This window comes from Schistocerca nitens, chromosome 3 (assembly GCF_023898315.1).
Source record: "Schistocerca nitens isolate TAMUIC-IGC-003100 chromosome 3, iqSchNite1.1, whole genome shotgun sequence".
In the NCBI taxonomy this organism is placed as follows: domain Eukaryota; kingdom Metazoa; phylum Arthropoda; class Insecta; order Orthoptera; family Acrididae; genus Schistocerca; species Schistocerca nitens.
Window position 1 is genome coordinate 634,704,227 of NC_064616.1, and position 6,000 is coordinate 634,710,226.

The 6,000-nt window shown below is 39.0% G+C and overlaps 1 protein-coding gene across 1 annotated transcript in view; it reads left to right on the forward strand.

Moving 5' to 3' along the window:
* The window catches only part of LOC126248587 (lipoamide acyltransferase component of branched-chain alpha-keto acid dehydrogenase complex, mitochondrial), a 103,628-nt gene extending 99,254 nt beyond the window's left edge, over positions 1-4,374 (forward strand). Inside the window, exon 9 of the mRNA XM_049949699.1 lies at positions 4,160-4,374. The gene's annotated coding sequence lies outside the window, so the exon portion shown is untranslated. The remainder of the gene's footprint in view (positions 1-4,159) is intronic.
* Positions 4,375-6,000: the final 1,626 nt, after the last annotated feature.

Below are 6,000 nucleotides of genomic sequence, written 5' to 3' on the forward strand. Positions count from 1 at the left end.
TATTAAACCAGTTTTAATGCCAAGTGAGTACAATGAAGAGGCTTCAGTGATGCAGGAATACCAAAAACTAGATTACTGGCCAATGTTAACAAGTAATTTGATTTTACGAATCCACTTTTATGCTGTTCCCTACCACAGGATACACACATGTATGGATAAAGTGGGGGAAGCATGAAATTGAGACAGATTGCTTCCAGTTATGAAGAATGGAAGAGTTTCTGTACTAGCTTCAATGCTGGTATGTTTTTAGGGAATTTTGTAATTAGGGTGAAAGGGCATGTTGATTCACTGACAGATATTCTTTTCAGTGAGACATTTTAACTTCCAAGATGGCTACAAGCATAACCAAATGGCCAGAAATGTTCAGCATTGGTTTGAGGAGCATGAAGATGAAATATAATGTCTTCATTGGTCTCTAAAATTGCTAGGTTTTAATATTTTCAAACCATTCTGTTCACTATTAGAAAAATAGCAAAGGGCGCATTACTCTCCTGCACATCTCTAAAGAAACTGCAACTCTTGCACATCTCTAAAGAAACTGGAACTACTACTTCACAAATATTTATTGATCACCATTCATTCTCAGGAGGGTTAATGCATTTTTCAGTTATAAAGTGTCCTATTCCATCATAGATGGGTGTGAATAATATTTTGTCCAAACCATGCTCGTTTTCACACATTTCTTTGTAACTGTTCTGCTCCAACTAATCATGCCGTGGGAATAAAAGTTACAGGACTTCACATGACACAAAATACATATCATTTTATTTTCTGCATTATACTAGAAAATTCCAATAAAAACGAATAATAAATGAAAACAGAATCATAATCTTTTTCTGGTGCCTTCGTCCTGCAGCTGCACACAGTGAGCATGGTTATTAACAGCTTTGGCATGGTTAATATAAGTAGTGGCCAGGTGACCTTCCTGTTGCCACTATGTTACCCCTGGGGATGGAATATGTGTACCCAGCCTGTCTGTGTACAATGTTGTTCATGGGAGAGTGTGCAAAAGTTTTCTAAATCATGTAACTGGGGCGGGACTTGGGTACCCACCAAGTATTCATTTATTTGGATGTGGGAAACTGCCTAAAAACCACATCCAGACTGGCTGGCACACTCACTCCACTGAGTGGATTTTATCCTGTCTCACAAATGTCCCTTTAACATGCACACACGGGTATTTGGGTGGGTAGTGAGTGAAAAACTGAATGCTTAACAATAATGCCCGGAAAAGTTCCTAGATCTCCTTCTGAGACAGAAATGTGAGCTGTTGGAATGTGTGTGCACATGCCATTATGCAGATTTGACAGTGGTGCCTGACGTGCTGGCAGCTCAGAAAGTTCAATTCTGTTTCTTCACATATTGGCTATGGAGATCAAGAGAAAATTCTATATGTTTGTCACAAAAGATATGCTTGGGATAGCATACGATCAATTTTCTGCCCATCTTTCTCTAATCTGAGTATTTGCTGTGTGTACAATGAACTCTCTCTCTCTCTCTCTCTCTCTCTCTCTCTCTCTCTCTCTCCCTCCCCCCCCTCCCTCCCTCCCTCCCTCACACACTCACACACACAACCTGTGCACTGTTTTCTGCTTATACGTTCCCTGTTAAACTGTTATTTATACCTGATCACAGAGCTAATTGATACATAATCACATTATCATTGTGATGAAAAAGATGTCTTGGGGTCGTGTATGTACCTTCTTAAATGTCAGTTCTCAAAACCACATTTCTTCAAGTCCTTTATTTTCTTGTTCAGCAGATTATTAAAGATCCTGACATCAGATCTATTTATTAACGGAGCATTAAAAATTCTTTGTATTGTTTATCACCAAAGCTGCTTAAGCCCTAAAGTGTCTTTCACAGGTACTTTATTGAAGAAACCATTTGGATGAAAACAAGTTTTGTTTATTTCCTTCGTATTATATTAAATTTCAGCCTCCAGTTGCATAAGCAAAGCAACTTTATGTTTTGGCTATAATAATGTAGCCTTCTTCAGAAATGTCACAATATTATATTGTCACAATGCTGTATTGTAACATTTCTGAAGAGGGCTACATTATTACAGCCGAAACCTAGGTAAAGTTTCTTTGCTTATGCAACGGGAGGCTGAAATTTAATATAATTACATTTTACAGTTGCTGACTCTGCTGCACCATGCTAAAAATATTCAAATTTCCTTCTTAGTTACTTCTAACAAGGAAATTTAAATACAAGCTTACAGTCATCAATAATTTTAGAATTTTTTGCAGCAGAGAAAGAACAAGACAGGATTTCTCTGTACCAGCAGTGGGCAAATAGTTTTGGCTCGGTAACCACATTGTGGAAGCAGAGGTTAGTGGGGAGATGCACCTTTTAAAATGATTGCAAGCATTGCTTAACTTTGCATTTCAGAAGAGTTATAAATTGTTACATAAAAATTCTGACTGTCTTGGCAGATTGCACACAACCATTAGTGAGCCACATGCAGCCCGCAGGCTGCTATTTGTCCACACCTGCTCTATACCATTCAAAAGTGGAACAACTAACAGAAATTTTCCTTCCATTTCACTGTCAGAAACTTTGTAATATGTGTGTAAAACAAGAACTCATATTTGTATCTCATTTTCTTTTAAACAACTGCTGTTTCCTTTTAAAACATGTAATTAAACTAATGTGATGTGTATGTTATGCAGTACAAAATTGTGATGTATTCAGGAGAAGCTATGAGGCCATTCGTCTTATTTCAATAATGTAGTTACTGTTTTTGAGAAGTTTCTGTGGTTACCTTTGTAGAAGTCAGGACATGACTCCTATAGTGGTCGGTGAATCGGCTGCTGGCAAGTCAGGATGGAATGCTGTTTCCTTGCCTGGACGTAGGCTATGGAGGTGGTGGTCATTGGAATTGTATGGCTGACCATCAGTAAAACATCTCTGCTTAAGAAATGTTATTTATTTCAGTTACAGGGATGGAATCACAGCTGAAGAGAAGGTGGTTGTTTTGTGTGACACAGCAAGACTCAGTGTCAGTGACTTTCCTGCCAGGCAGGCAGCAAGTGCTGGTGGCGGTGGCTGCAGTGTCAGCGTGGCCGTAGAGACCCAATGTGAGACAGTGTGCCACCAGTGACAGATGACAGAGGCAGCCCCATACTCGTCAGTTGCTTGTTACCACCATGTGCAAAACACAGGTTTAGGTGGTGTTTCAACTGCACTGCCCTGCATGAACGAAGATGATGGTGTGTGCCTGCATTGGGCATTGAACAATGGCAGTGTAGCTGGGCAGATAGCTAGGCTCAAACCTGCAGAAGGTAGTCACCCAGCAGGTGACTCAGTGATGCAAAGGCATCAAGTTGATAGCATGCAGATTTTAGCCCAGGTGGAAGCCTGCAGCTATTGGTGGCAAAGTCCATGGATGGTACTTGTACCATCTTGTACTGCAAGTCGTCTGTGTCTTGTTATCAGCCAGCCTAAAACTGAAGCACTTGGCATACCATACACACCAGGATACATTTGTGTACAATGAACATCTGAGAATGGAGGGTCTGATTTCGGTGATACATTTGTGAGCTGGCTGGCTGATGTTTCTCCAACTGCAGCACTCCCATCCCCAGAAACTGTAACAGGCTGGAATGGCCAGACATTGCCTTTGAGCAGAAACGAAATAAGTTTTGCAGGTTTTCCTGTCCAGTCAACTCCTCAAGGAGCTGTAAGATGCCACAACTTTGTCTTTTGGGGACACTAACTAGCGTATTCCATAGTGTCGACGTACTGAATGAGTGTTCTTTCGTCCTGAATATGTGCTCTTGCTCAATAGCACATGGTTTTCAGGCTGATGGGTGCTTCTCCCTCTGTTACACCATTTTGCTGATCAATGTAGAAGCAATACATGGCTACCAGCAAAGCCGTGGCGCAACAGCTTCATACTGCTTATAAATTTTCCTCTGAAATCAAAACTTTGTAATGCTTGAGATTTGATAATTGTAATAATTCTTAGAGCAATAACTTCTGATAGTCTTTTCCTTTCCTTTCCTTTCCTTTCCTTTACTTTTCTCTTCACGTTCATGTGACTTATGTTTTATCAATTTTATTACTCAGCATGTAGCACTGGTGGTATAAATTAGATGTTACACTATAGGTTTGCCTCAACAGTTGCATATTCTTTAATTTGTTCATGTTTCAGATGCATTTCAGTTTGGCAGTTGAAATGGGCATGATATATAAGAAACATAAAGGCCTAAGTTTCCAACAGCTGGACAAACGTTTCCAAAGCATACGCAATGATTTACTGCACTATAGAGTACAAAGTATTTTATTTGGCATTTAAAGATCTATGTATTTGATGTCATATATTTTTATATTTTTATTACCCTGAATAAAGATAAAATATAATTTGTAGATATTTGTTTTCTGTTTGTTAATATATGAACTGAATTACTCCCACAGTGAAATAGCAGTAGCATCTTCTGAATATACACATAATTTGCAGACTTTATTTGGAAAAGCAGCGAGGGATGGGGATAGAATGTTCCAGAATTTGACAGAGAAAGTAATATCAATTTAGGGTCCACGTAGAAACATCTATTGTGTTGAAATTGGTGGAAAATGAGCTTGAGAGTAATTAACAGGTGCAAAACACCAAAGTATTGATGCATAGAAAGATGTCTTAAGGCAGCAGATACTGATGTGCCAGTTATTTATCAAATAATTGTGCATTAGTAACCAGTCATTCTTATGTGTAAGTATATCATCCTGATACTCACTTGACTCATACACTTTAGAAAGTGAGCATGAATAGATTCATTCACCATAATCTAAATTATTTGGACTCTTGGGTTTGGGGTTATGGCTTCTCTAACAAAGTCTTATCTGATACTGCAAGCCTCCCTTGAACATATTGTAACAAAGTTCTTGACTTTATTCCCCTCCAGGAAAGTTGTCACCCACAAATTTTTCTCAGAACCAAGAGTTGGGTGAAACACGAAGTAGGAAGCTCAAAAATATTTAGTTATCAAAAAGATAGATTAGACACCATAGGAGGGTGATGGTTGATTGCTGTCGACAAAAATATTGTCTCTATGAAGGCTGAAATTGAGTCTGGCTGTGAAGTTATTTGGACGTGAGCAGCAAGCACAGGTGAACTCAAGTTAATTACTGGATGTTTTTGCTAACCACCTGATTCCTCCATCAATCATTCAAGGAAAGTCTACACTCAGTAGCGCGGAAATACCTAGATCATACAGATTAGTTTGAGGCGACTTTAATCTACTGAGTATAGACTGGAACGTCTATAGATCCACTACCGGTGGTATGGACAGAGGGTCTTGTGAAGTACTTTCGAACACATATTTCTAAGACTGCCATGAACAATTAGTTAGACAACCTACACTCCATGGAAATATTTTAGGCCTTGTAACTCCAAACAGACCTGACCTTATCAACCGTTCAGTACAGAGGTGGGGATTAGTGATCATGATGTAATTATAGCGATGATGGTTGCTAAAGTTATTAAATCTATCGAGAAGGCAAGGAGAGTATTTATGCTAGAAAAATCAGATAAGCAGTTTTAGTATCTCACTTACACAATGGATGGACATCATTTAGCTCCAACATGATGGATGTGAAGGAATTATGGGCAACGTTCAAACTGATTGTAAATACTGCTCTGGAGACATGGTGCCAGATAAGTGGATTAAGGATGGAAAGGACCCTCCGTGGTTTTAATATTCACATTTGGAAAATTTTGAGGAAACAGAGATTGGTGTACTCTCAGTCCAAAAGAGGACAGGAAGATGTTAACAGACAAACGTCAGTGAAATTTATGTGTCTGTAAGACGATCAGTGTGCAAAGCATACAGCTGCCACCAATCATAATGAAAGATACTGCCGAGAACCCGAGAAAATTCTGATCATATGCAAAATCACTAAGTGGGTTGAAGGCTTCTATACATATACTAGTCAGCCAGTCTGGGGTGTAATAGAAGAGAGCAAAAGCAAAGCTCAAGCATTTATATCTCGTTTAAG